A 13,718-nucleotide genomic window follows, 5' to 3' on the forward strand; every position below is an offset into this window, starting at 1 on the left:
ATGAAAAGATTGTGCTTTGATCTCACATTTTAAGCACTAACTTATTAAAGGTCCCATTAAACACAAATGCCTCCCTGCGTACTGAGCCTCTGATAAATTAAACACAAGCCTTATACAAATACCCCAGATTTCAATTTTTTTCATCCTTTCAGCTACTCCTAATAATTTCCCAGTTATGACAAAGTCCTTACCCCTATTGATTGGTTTATCTGTTCCCAGTACGGAGACTGTGTGAGGCAAACCATTGTCCTGGGACCAACACTGTGGGTCAGTTTTCCTAGTTAAAAAGGAGGGTATTGAGGATACTGAAGGTCTGCTGATCTCACTGTTGTTTTGATTCCCTTTCAGTGGCGGGACAAAGCTCTGAAAGTTCTGCAGCGTTCGAATGCTTTTCAATTTCATAAACGGCTCCAACTCAAATGATGTTCGAAATCTTTTGTTTCCTGGAACATCCAAACCCATTTCTTGACGGATTTGTTTTACATCATGTTCCTGGTACTCATTTAGGCTCATTTGATTATCTCCTGGCACATTTTCAGTGTTGAGTGTAGTAGGCATATCTGCAGTGTTTGGGTTTGTGAATGGGGACCATCTTTCATTTGATGCATCCTCTACTTTGCATTCAAATGCATGTTGAATGTTAACCTTTTGTCCTCTGCTGTCAATACAGAAGTCTTCATCTGCACTCTTAAGCTCTGATGTGATGTTTACTGAGACAGCAAATCTAGAGGAAATATTAAGTTTAGGGGAAGAGACACAATCAGCCTTAACATTAGAATTTTGTGATAAGGCTGGTGCAGAAACATGGCAGGCTTTAGTCTTTGTGCTAACACCAAGGTCACAGTTTTGATCCCAAGAGCCCTCTGAGTAACTGTGACCTGATGCTTCGTGAGTAACAGACGTGTCTTCTCTAATTAGTTGTGCTTGCTTGTATCTGTCAGACGTCTTTGTCTCTGGCTCAGTGTTTAAGTCTATACATGAAGCAGCATTTGGAGGATTGTTTGGATGCAGGGGGTGCAGTGATGTTGACTGTGGCTGGTCTGTCTTTGTTACCATCTGATTCTGACTGGCCTTTTGAGTGTTTCCACAGTGAGCCTTACAGGGGCTAACGTCCCTATGGCCAGAGTGGTTAGCTTTATTCCCTTCAGAAGTCTGAGATGCGGTTAAATTGTGACACTCACTGTCTCTTTGTGAAAGGTTGCCTGAATAAGAGCAGTCGAGTGGCACTGAATGGGCTTTACTTAATTCTGCTTTAAAGGACATAGTCTCTCCCAGCTCATTGCATCCAGATTCTGTGCCTGTTTGACTGCCTCCATCATGTTTATCAATAGTCCGGTTTGTCATTTTAGGGATGTGCTCAGTCTCTTCTTGCTTCCTGTCCTTCATTCTTTCCTCAGTGGGGGTACCACGCATGCCATAAACAGGCCTGCTTTCAGGCCTGGGTAACTCACAAATAAAGTCACCTTTGTGGCACAAGGCTGCACTGGGAGAGCAGCCCTTATCAGCCATGCTATGAGCCAGACAGCTTTCACTGCCCTGGGATTTACATTTGCTGGAGTCTGTCTGCTGACCTGCAGCTGTCCCATAGACACCTAATGTATCAGTAGTGTCTGCAGTGAGAGTTCCTCTGGCTGGGAGCGTGGCCAAGATGCAGGGACTTCCTAGTGGCTGGAGCGATGCACCGCTGGGGTCGGCCACGCGATGGCCCCTTCCAGTCCCCTCCGCGTCTGTGCACCCAGAAGCGTAAACACGGGCGGCCTGCTCATTGATAACCGCACGGTAGTCTGCCTGTGGAAGCTCATCACTCACCGTTTCCCCTGGCCCAGAGGGACCAGCATCACTGCTTTTATCTGTGTGGATAAATCACATAGCAGATCCTCGTGAAAGGAGCATAATTATGTTTATGGGAAGAAAGTGCAGATTTTGACAATTTTTTTTCTTCCTTTTCAGAAAGGTTTATCTCTATAAATACTAATGAGTAACATAATGACCTGTTGGTCTCTGCAGTGCAATTTCCATCTTATTATTTCCTACTTGGATTACATGTTGTTTGAGATTTACCAGTTGCAGCTCCAGTCAACTGTTTTACCTGGTGCCTGTCCAGTGACTCCTATTTCATCACAGATTGCTGGACCCTGTTTAGTGCTAACTTGCACATGAACTGGTTCCTTGTCATTTTGTAATAACAAATTTTCTCTTGGTGTGTCCTTACAATTCACATCAACAGATATTTCTGTATTTGTAGGCATGAGTTTCCTGTTGTCTTTGCTGAGCCCCTTCAAATCATTCTGTGGAGACAAACAATCCCAAAACAAAAATAACTTTTTTCAATTACAGGATTTAATTCAAATAAAATTTAAAATTATGGAAATATTCATCATAATATGCATGTCATAAATTACTTTAGTCATAAATTACTTTGCACTTTATTTTATTTTTTAAGTGTGTTTATCTAATTCCTCTACATTAGTACTCTCTGACTTAATCCAGGAAGTGGCTGAGTCCATGATGAGTCAAGGCCTGTGCATACCTGTGACCAAGAGGGCAGCACTACAATATGTTTAAAATCAAATAAATTCAAAAGTGTGCACATGTCAATTATTTAAGATGATCAGCTATTTAAAAACGAGTGTCTTCATGTAATTTCCGGATAAAATCTCAATCCAATAGTTAAATGTGTACCTCTACATTGTGCTCTGCTTGCTGTACGGTAATGGATGAGAGCTGCTTGTATCTCTCATGCAGATGATCATAGGCCTCTTTCACAGATTTCATCTCTTCCTGGGCTGCCACTATCTTCTCTTGTAGTGTTTTCTTCTTTTTAATCACACAAACTTATATTTACACACATATAATACCTTATACTGATGCCAATGGATTCATTACAAATTTGATGGAACATACTATTGTTTTAAACACAACATAAAACCATATTACTTTCAATTACTTGGACAGTAAAACATATTTACACTATGTGCACAATTAATAATGATCTTTTTCACTGTTCAGAACAATATAGTACCTCATTTTCCCACATTGTTTTGGATCTTTTGTGCTCCTCCATCAGACTATTAATTTCCATTTCCTTTTCTCTGGTCTTTTCTCGGAACAGTTCATGTTCTTTTTTAAGGGCCTGCAATAAAATTAATCACCCAAGAAATTTCTAATACAATAATGAATTTTATGTGTTTATTTCACCTGGACAGAGGAATCTGAACATGCTGCTAAGGCCATACAAATCAGCAAGGATGTGTCATCTTCACAGTAATTTTAATAAATGAGTGAAAATGTGAATTTCACTGAGCCGGAGAGATAGGCTGTAAAGAAGAGGAGGCTGTAAAAAGGAGAATTGCTATTATTCAGTTGCAGTTGCTGCTTTTTAATGTGCACTGTAACATGATATACAATGCCTGTGGGCATGTTTATGTGCTGGTGGCTTATCATTATTTTTGTCCTTGTATAAATTCATGCCATAATCACTTGAAAGTGGGCAGAAATCATCAATCCAAACTGAACAACCAAACTACAGCAGAATTGCTACTGACTTAAAATATATATTTTATCATACGCAGGACTATGGTTTAGCCCTGCATAGAAAACTTGCACGTAAATGTTATGTACAAGCAGTGCACTAATAATGCGATCTGTCCTTATCTTAAATGTGCCTGGTTTGAGCCTCCTATGAGTCACACCTGGTAATTTACTGTAATTATATTATACATTATGCATAATGAAATAGAATCAAATCAGTTTTTTGAATGAATGTTAAAATAATTGAAAAATAACTGTGCCCTTAAATTGACATTTTCACTTCTTACTTACATTTTCACAGACTTAAATATGTTAGGGTACAAAAAGGGGTAATGACTGATTTAGTGGAATCTAGAAAGGATACAGAAAAAGCATACTCAGACATGTATACCTTGTTAAGCAATTTCCTTCATCAACTGAAACCGCTTTGTACAATTACTTGTAGGAAACTTAAATGATGTCCAAATTTCTACAAATGACTGTGTTTTAAACACTTTTAACATCCAAATTTATCAAAATGGGAGAACAAAGGAAAATGTGGAAGAATTTGGAAAAGACATTAAAATATAAAAATCCCTCAGCACAAGCTTTGTAAAAAAATAATAATAATTGTTTACATAAGTTATGCAGAATGGTTTATTGCCAATAAGGACCTAATTTCTTTTATTATCTAGGACAGACAGCGACAAATGACCGTTTAAAGACCCTGACCTGATACTCCTCTCTCTGCGTCCTCAGATCCAGCTCCACTCGGCTGACGGCCTCAGTCTGTGTCTGCAGCAGCTGCTGGGCCTGCTGCAGGGAGTTCATCACCTCCTGAATGCACCCAGCACAGAGGGGACGTGTGTTAATGACACGCAGCGCTCCTGCCTGCCTGAAGCACAACTGTACCCAGCTATTCACCTCCCATTTTATTACCCGCGATTAAACAGTTGCCTTTAAACTATTCCATCAGACCAGGCAGGACCTTCACCAAAGATGGGGGAGATGCTGACAGTATTATGGTGGCTGGATAGCACTACGCTCATAGAGCTGTCCAAATATTCCTGACCTGTTTCTCTGCTTGGATGGCCACATTCTCTCTCTCAAACCACTTATTCAGTTTTGTCTCCTTCAAATACAGAAAATAAAAAGCTGGCATGTAAATCATTAGTAAGTGTATGGTCATCTCATATGTTCAGTCTTTCCTCTGGCAGAGCTAGACAAATGTTTTGAAGGGCAGCAAGGGTGGTGCTATAAGCAACACAGCCCATGAAAAGGGTTTGGTTTAATAAACCAAGACTTTTTCAGGGTCAATGACTTACTTCATATGAATATTATTGTTGTATTACTTCATAGAAAAGTCAACACAGCAAATTTCAAATGCACATTTTTGAAAAATTTCCTCATGCTTCAACATAATATGCATCTTACAACAATAACTGTAAGCTACACAGGTGTTTTTCACAGCCTTGGGTGCCTTTCAATAACTAAAAATGCACCTACAAACATTTAATCACAAATTTGCAAAATTTCCAAGCATGTTTAATCAGCTAAGGCATTTTTATCACAGATTTAGCATGCAAATAGATTGTACCATATGTAGTCTGTGCTGAAGTTGTTGTATCTGTTGGTCTTTTACTATGTGATTGGAGCTCTGCTCCCCAGATGTACATGATGATGACACTTTGGACTTTAAAAGTTCCCTCTTCACCCTCTCTGCATCCTGAATAAAACACAAGGATTCACTTTCCACAAAAGATAGACATATATTGTATCACATTAAGCTGACACAGTAAATAGATACAACAGATAGAAATAGATATAGAATTGGAAAGAATGCTACATGTGTCTTCATGCCACTATATATTCCAATAAACTGCAAATACATTTTTTAGCAACTTTGTAAGGGGTTGTACACTGTAACAATTGTACATGGCTAGCTTTGATCTCCTTAAAGTATAATTTATTAGAAGGTGCGGCCCCAGATAGTGCTCTCCTCTCCCCCGGCTCTCCCCCTCTGTAGGGCCGCAGTCTGTTTCCTTTCCCTCCTCTCCTTCAGGACACTGACACATTCTCAGACAAACAGCAGGCTATGAGCATTGCACTCTGATAGGGCCAGAATTCCTCATCATGCTGCGGTACTGAAACACTAATAGAACTGTCTGGCAATACAAAGCTCTCTATTTAACTTTCCTCTGAAAATCTGCAGTTCAACTGCAGTGTAAACCAGTTTGTCACATTTCACCATAACCAAAGTAAAGGAAAAGATATATAATGTAATGTGTGTGTGGGTGTGTGTGTGTGTGTCTATATACATATATATATATATATATATATATATATATACACACACACACACAGTACATTAATGGGTATAATTAAATTTCTTTTTTTACAGAAGCACTGGGATACAAACTGGCCTATAGTTTAGATTAACACTGATTTTTTAAATTCAGGTATCTATTTCAAAAATGAAGAATCAACAGACGAAAATTTATTGTACCTGTGTTAAGCTATAAATTGTTGCTTCTTGTTCTCTATTCACAGCAGCAAGTTTCTTATTGAGTCTCAAAGTTTCTTCAACTGCAAAAAAGGCACACACAAATAAAATATTATGCAAACTTTTGTTTGAACTATTTGTGACCATTGTTGCAGTTTGTTACAAACCAAATTTCCATACAGTTAATACTTCAAGGAAAATCTGAGACTTGTCCATAGTGTCATGTGCATTTAGCACACACTTTCATTTTTATAAACCTCTTTGACCTCATGTTTTAATTCATTAATGCATCTTGCCAGATTTGTTCAAGTTTTACAGGAAATATGGTTTTGATTATAAATAGAAATAATCAAGAGGTTGGCCATAATGCACATTTCTGTAATGCAGCAAACATAAATATTGAAAATCAGCTTAGTCTTAAATATAAGTTTAATGCCTTGTGCTATTATGATGGCTACTGTACCGTCCACCTTCACAGAAAAAAACAAGAATTCCACTATCACAATATGTGACCCTGCTCTTGTGAAATGTGAAATGATACTGCTTTTCTATATCAACATTCTTTACAGCAAATGTAGAAGTGCAACAGTTTCCAGACCAACTCGACAAGACAGAAAAAATGCTTCCTATCTCTTTTAAATTAGCACCAGCCACCGAGGAGACTGAAACCGTATCACTGTTTTACATAAATAGTGATACTACCGTTTAGAAACAACAGATAAATATGTTTAGAAAATCCTACTTTACATAAACACAATATTAACACAACAAGTTACTGGACAGATGCCAGGGAAGATCAACTACCTGATAATGTAGCTAGCAGCTGTAAATGTCCTAAAAATTTTTTGTAATAAAAAGTGCTAATTTGTCAAAGGCTTTCAGAGAACTTGCTCAGGTTTCTGTGAAAATGAACACACTCGGTGGCCTCTGTTAGTACTGGAGGAATGAAGAGAGGAATACCATTTTGCACCAGCTTCTCGTGTGCCTGCTTTACCATGGTGCACTGTCGAGACAGAGCCCCAAAGCGCTTCTCCACCTCACTCAGCTGGTTTAGGTGGCTGTCTTTTGTTTGACACTGCAACTCCAACTTCTGCTCCTGCAGAGAACAGTATCTTCATCTCCAGTGAAGCTTTACACATCGCAATACAAACCACAACAGAGACAATTTACCAATGTGTCTTAAGGTTTTTTCTCAGAACTAGAGGGATAACACATAGCTTGCTGCTACTCCGGGTTAAGCAACCTTTGTTTAACATTTTGGCCGACCGCTTCTTTTCACTAGATAAGGAGTCAACGGTTACGCTCGCCTGAAAGTCTTTTATTATTCATTTCTGTCGTTACTGTTTGATCGTCTGTATCAAGTTGTTTTTTCTTTATCGCTTAAAGGTTAAACAGACCGGTCCTCAGTTATAAAATATTTTAATAGTGATATTTTCTCTGCCGCACTGGAGGTTCAAGTGTCACACACTCCCTATCCGTTACAACTGATGAGCCATTCCCTCTCCTGGTCCTCCTGTTTAATTCCTCACACTCCCACACTTCTCTGTCAACAATACATATAATTGGAACCCTTACCAGTTCACTTAATTTCTTCTGCAAACTGTACTTAAACAACTGTAAAAGAGTAGTAAAAGACAAACACGATTAGGGTTTGTTTTGTCTTCATTCAATGCATCTGCAATGTATTCTAATTGTAACGTACTTTGACTTGATGCGATCATGTACATTTGCTCAAAAATAAAGACAAATAACAAAGCACCATCAAAATGAATGGTATATAAATTGCAAAAAGTCAAATTAGTATTTTCCATCATAAAAGCGAGCACATTTCAAATCTGTACATCAGAACAATAGCCATTTATCAGAGTTCCATGTACTGCAAATGGCACCTAAGAGGTATGCTTGTCCAATGAGGACACTTATTTCTGTCTCACATCTACTGAATAATAATCAAACACATAACTTTCTTAAATTTACTGAATTGGGAATTAACAACCTCAATGATACTCTGACAATGGACATGAGCAAGATTGTCCTTGAGTGTATCAAAAGACAAGAAAAAAGCAGAGCAAAAAAAAAAAACAGGATCAGTGGCTGAAATACTCTCATTGTGATTCCCCAGCTTGCCCTAAGTGCCTTCATGTCTCGGGTTGTCATCACTATGGCTTGATGCAAGAATCCCATTAGGTTACTCCAAAAATAAAAAGGGCCAAAAGAGTCTTTATTGCCCAGTCCTACGGATGGATAATGTGTGCAGTGGACCACGCGAGACACCATTCATCACCTGTGCTCTGGCACATGTCTGACTGCACCAAACAGACACGGAGAGACCCCCACTCCAAAGGTCAGCATTGAAAGGGCTTTTCCCAGTCTCCACTAAAACTCTTCATAAGAAGTCAATGAAGAGGACTGAGGGCACTAAGCAATATAGGAAAGGGAGCATGCTGATTTTAACAGTATTACCTGCAACAGTTTGAGCTGTTCCTTCAGACTGCTGATCTCCTTTTCCTTTAATTCTGTGGCTAGCTGGTGCTTTCCCTTCAATTGCAAAGTGGCAAGTAATATGAATTCAGGACCATATTTATGTAATACTTCCAGTGCTAATAACCATGATTTGGTTAGATTTCACAAGTATATTACATATGCCTGATCAATGAGATCCTTTCTTTTTATACACACCAAAACTAGTCCACTGTACCTTTTCGCCTTCAATTCCTCTGATTCTTGCCTGAAACTTTTCATTAACAATAATGAGTTTTATTTTAATACAGCTTTCACTTGTTAAAATAATGATATTATAGTCTAAATGAGCACTTAAAATACATTACCGTTACCTGTTTTTTTTGAGCAGCAAGAGATTCTGTGTGCTGATTTACTAATGTATCAATCTTAAGTTGAACAGATTCCTGAAAAATAAAGGGGTAATTGAGATTACAGATTGTTGTAGGGTAATCTTGGTGACATCAAGTAAACTAAAATGTGCATGTTGTTGAAATGTGTCATGATTCAAAAATTTTTTTAAAAAGTATACCAGTTTAATCAAGGACAAGTTAAACCATTTCATTGACCAAGTTCTGACAAATTTTGGGAAAAACGTTTCCCAGAAGTCACTTTGCTACACAAGGGTACATACAAAATAGAAACAGCCAGCACTAAGTTCACGATGCATCTCAGAATTTGATCCTAAGGCAAAAGGCAACAGTGGTTACAAGTAATAACGCTGCTTTTGTCCTGGTCAGTGTTAGCGTGAAAACTGCCAAAAATCAAAACAAAAATACACATCAATACATACCTTCTGCCACTCTAATTCTTGTTTTTCCAAAGCAAGTTTACCGATCTGCTCCTCAAATCGAGTTTCGGCACCCTGAAGATAACGTATTCAAAGAAACAGGGGATAATGTAAAAACATAAATGTCCATCTTGTGGTTATTTTGTTGTTCTCTGTATATTGTGAATCACAGCTATCTAAAATCATGTTTTAGATTCCTTAATCAATAATAATGAAAATGGTGGGAGACACTGTAATTTTGTTGTCCTGAACAATAACAATAAAGCTCTCTTATGTCTCTTAAAGTATTAGCGACTTTCAAAAACATGATGCTTTCACCAACAGCTTTGCTTATTTTTAATTAACTATTAATTCAAATAATACACAAAGAGAATAATTTAATGTGTTTCTACAGGCCTTTAATTCAACATCTGTGGGGAAATGTGGGTACTGGTACATTACAGCTGCGATATCAGCACAAAGCGAACCTTATCCTCCTTCAGCCTTCAAAGGTAGGCAAAAGTCAATTGCTTTCTACATCCTATGACTTTTTATATGTATGTGGGAGTGAGTTCATGCAGTTTATTTATAAGTTCCCATTAAAGTGTGCTACCAGCATGGAGAATTCCAAAAGAGGTGCACACTAGATAAAGCAGTTAACAGTTTGGAGTGAAATAATGAATAGATGGGGTTTTTGCCCTGTAAAGAGGTCATTAAACTTGGTTATCCTTATAAATCTTAGGGACAAAGGCTGATCTACTGAGCCATAAGCCGTGAGACAAGTTAAAATCCAGGCCATAAAGACAGCTGTTGACACTTTGAAGATGTGGAAATATGTGTCACCATAATGATGTCTTATTACACATGGAAAGTTATGACACACAGGAAGAAGTATGCAGACATCTACTTAAAATATGCAAATGTGAGAACCATCATTTTAAATGTGAACTCTCTGAGTTGGGGGCATTTTTAATTAGTGACAAAAGCCTATTGTTTTTTATGCTGCTGTGTGCAGTTACTTTCAGTTTTCAATTGATCTGTATTTCTTATTCAAGTGTCTCTGCCAAACAGTGAAACATGGTAATGGTCAATGGTACTAATCTTACACACAAATGCACACAAACGCACGTGCGCACACACACACACAGATATATATAGGCCTACCCACTATTTGCAATTGTGCACTCTAACATAAAAAGGGATTCAGCTGGAAAACAAATGTTAGACAAGATAACCCCCTTTTAATCCCACACCAATAAAACAAAGAACTACAAAGTGTTACTTTAATGGCATGCCCGAGGAACACATTGATTTAATGTTTTTCTTTCACAATAACATGATCATAACAATAAAAGTGGAGTGATTCAATATGTTATTTACTTCTTATAACCTTTAAAACATGTCCAGGGCCTGTTTTAAAGTGCTTGCTCCGGGGTTCAGTTTTACAAGCAAATATAAGAATTGGTCAGGTCTTTGCCTTTTGACCCTGTGCTGATGTGAAGTCTGAATACAGCTGGCTTGTGTCCAGATGGCCAAAAAGTGCTGTTAGTTTCTTCTGAAAACTCATAATACACCTCCTACGAAATTACATTCTCCAGTTCCTCATGACTTGGCCAAATAGAACCCATAAGTGTTTCAGCACCTCTTGGTAAGTGATGGCACAAAGGAGAAAAAAGATATTGTGGCAAATGGCTTTAAAAGACAGAATAGCTGTGTGGCATCTCCTTTTGAGACAATTAGTGTCATTGGTCTTCAGTGTGTGCTTCTGTTTAAAAACATAAACCAGTGGTATGTTTTTGCAAGCATGTACTTCGATAACCTTCTTTCATTAGAAAAATCTCATTTTTATGTCTGTAGCGTATGTTGGAAAGAAGGAAGGAAGGAGAAGCAAAGAGAAGGAAGGAAAAACAAGGAGAAATGTACCAAAACTCTCACCCTGTGTATATGTAGCTCCTCCACTATTTCAAGAAGTCTGGTTTTAAATTCTAAAAGCTGGATAGACAGAATACCATCATCTGACTCTTGAGGGGTGTATGATGATGACTGCTTATGTTCTACATCCTGTTCATCACATTTTAAGGAAAAAAGAAAGAATAAATGTCAAGGGCACTGCATAATAATGTGTCACATAATAGCTAGCTTTATATTTAATGCTTACCAGGGACTCAGATAAATACTTACTAGGTGTTTTCCCAAGTCTGGACTCAATGCCATCTCAGAGTTTGGGTGTGAATCTGGAACACTTTCTTCTGGTTTCCCAGACATCATTTAAGACTGCAGGATAAGCCCCTTCCACCTAAATATGCATTTGCTCACTTTGCAGCCTTAATTGTTTAATTTTTAAAAATGTGTTAAGCAAAACACTTCATGTTTTCAAGTATTCTTCCTTCACCTGAAAAAATCGTGATGGTTAAACCGTTACATAGAACAATTTAACCAACAAAAACACCTCAGTAAGAATAATGTTTCCATTGTTAAAACACAGCTAATTATGCTTAAATGGTCATTTGAAAGTAATCTGACATACAGTATTCATTTCATACACCCATTACTTTTAAAGTTATATCTTCAGCCCATCAAGGTGGATAGGATGCTGGTCTAAGAGTCTAATGGGGGTCAGCATAATAACACCAAATGGACAAATTGCACTGTCACGCCGCTTAAATTATATAAGTTATTTAATTTGACCTGTAGATGTTCCCTTGTCTCCTCATCATGGTTGACTTTTAAGTGGGAGGTCTGCGCTCAAAATGATCCTTTAATAGAAGGGAACCTTTCTCCATTTAACCCGCACAGTTATCAATCATGTGCAGGAATAAATGATCCCGTTAGAATTTGCTACTATCACAAATGACACTGTGACCTCAGGCCAATCTCTTTATTTGCTTCTCCACTGATTCACTTCAGCAGATATTAAACAATTTTATAAGCCATGAAAGGCAAAATTAAAAGGACACCATCCATAAAACGGAATAATTCCTTTAAGCCCTATGTCTGTATTACCAAGGAGGCTTCCTTGATATTACATTTCATGAGTTATATGACTATACAGCGCTGATACGTAGGTAATGGAGGAAAGATGGCAATAATCAAGGCCTTCAGGCTTGTAATAATATGTATTCAATCATATCTTAAACTCTGTTTATCATGCCAGTTGATTTTAAGTGTAACAGTTAAGGAATACCACCAGAAACCGTCACTGAACAGGCTAAAAGTGATCTGATAACTGAACGAATGTTGACGTTAGGTAGCTATTCTCACCTGGCAGGTTACCTAACGTTACAGTTTGTGAAATTGGTTTGCAATTCAATATCAAATACAATTGAACTGACACTGAAATAAAATGAATAAATGATTTAGTAAGTTATTTGTATAAAAATACAAGAATAGGATTAAGCGCATGAAAATTACGTGTGGGCTACGAATCTAGTTAACGTTATCTAAATAATCGAGAAAGGCAAACAAATAGTTTTGGCAGCTAACGCTGACAGTTGCCCAAATAAATCACTAACTTAACTTTGTCTAGCTAGTTGTGCAGTTTTACTTCTTATGCGATAACGTTACCTGAAAACATTCATTGCCAACACAGATCTGAGCAAGCAGTGAAGAATGAGGAATAAAACAGAATAAATTAAGGTGCTGAAACCTACCTTTTTGTCTTTAACAGCGAGTGCTGTTGTGTTTTGATAGCTTTATATGTTACGGTTATACTTAGCCAAGTTACCTAGCACCTACCTAAGTTACCAACCTTGACATTTTAGCGCGAGGATATATTTGGCGGGCTCCAAACCAGACAGGAATCAGCCATGGTTGGTAAAGGTGATTTTTTTTTTAAATAGCAGGCCTACTTATTTTTTCCATCATAACAACCAATTATGCTATTATGTTAGTACAGCAACATGGCAAAAGTGTTATCTTGATTTATGTGAATCAATTTAATTAAGCATACTATCTGCCACAAGAAAACATAATGCTGCATATTTTGTCACACTGAAACCACAAACATACAAATCAAACGATATTCCAAGCTATCGAAAGTCTATGTTGTTCATTCAAGTAATTGCTGCCATCTAGTGCTGAAAGGCTATATTGAAAAGCACTTTTGCGGACAAGCCAGTAGTTGCTCAGTAAAAGAAAACAAATTTTTGTTTACCACGATGACCATGATATAATTGTGATAGTTACGTTATGATTGCATAAGTTGTGGACACCGTATAGTTCAGGTAATATAAAAAAGACCTACAGTCTACTTCTGAAATACCGCGACCGATAATCATGCAACTAAATTTAACAGCCCTGGCATCACATATGATGCAATGCGATAAAGCAGTTTACATTGCAATTCAAGGGCAAACATTTCACAGTTCGAAAGATGATTTGGAGTGACAGATGTGCGTACGTGTCAGTCCTTTTATCCAGATGAACACTTCCGTTAGT

This window comes from Megalops cyprinoides, chromosome 8 (genome assembly GCF_013368585.1).
Source record: "Megalops cyprinoides isolate fMegCyp1 chromosome 8, fMegCyp1.pri, whole genome shotgun sequence".
NCBI lineage: Eukaryota > Metazoa > Chordata > Actinopteri > Elopiformes > Megalopidae > Megalops > Megalops cyprinoides.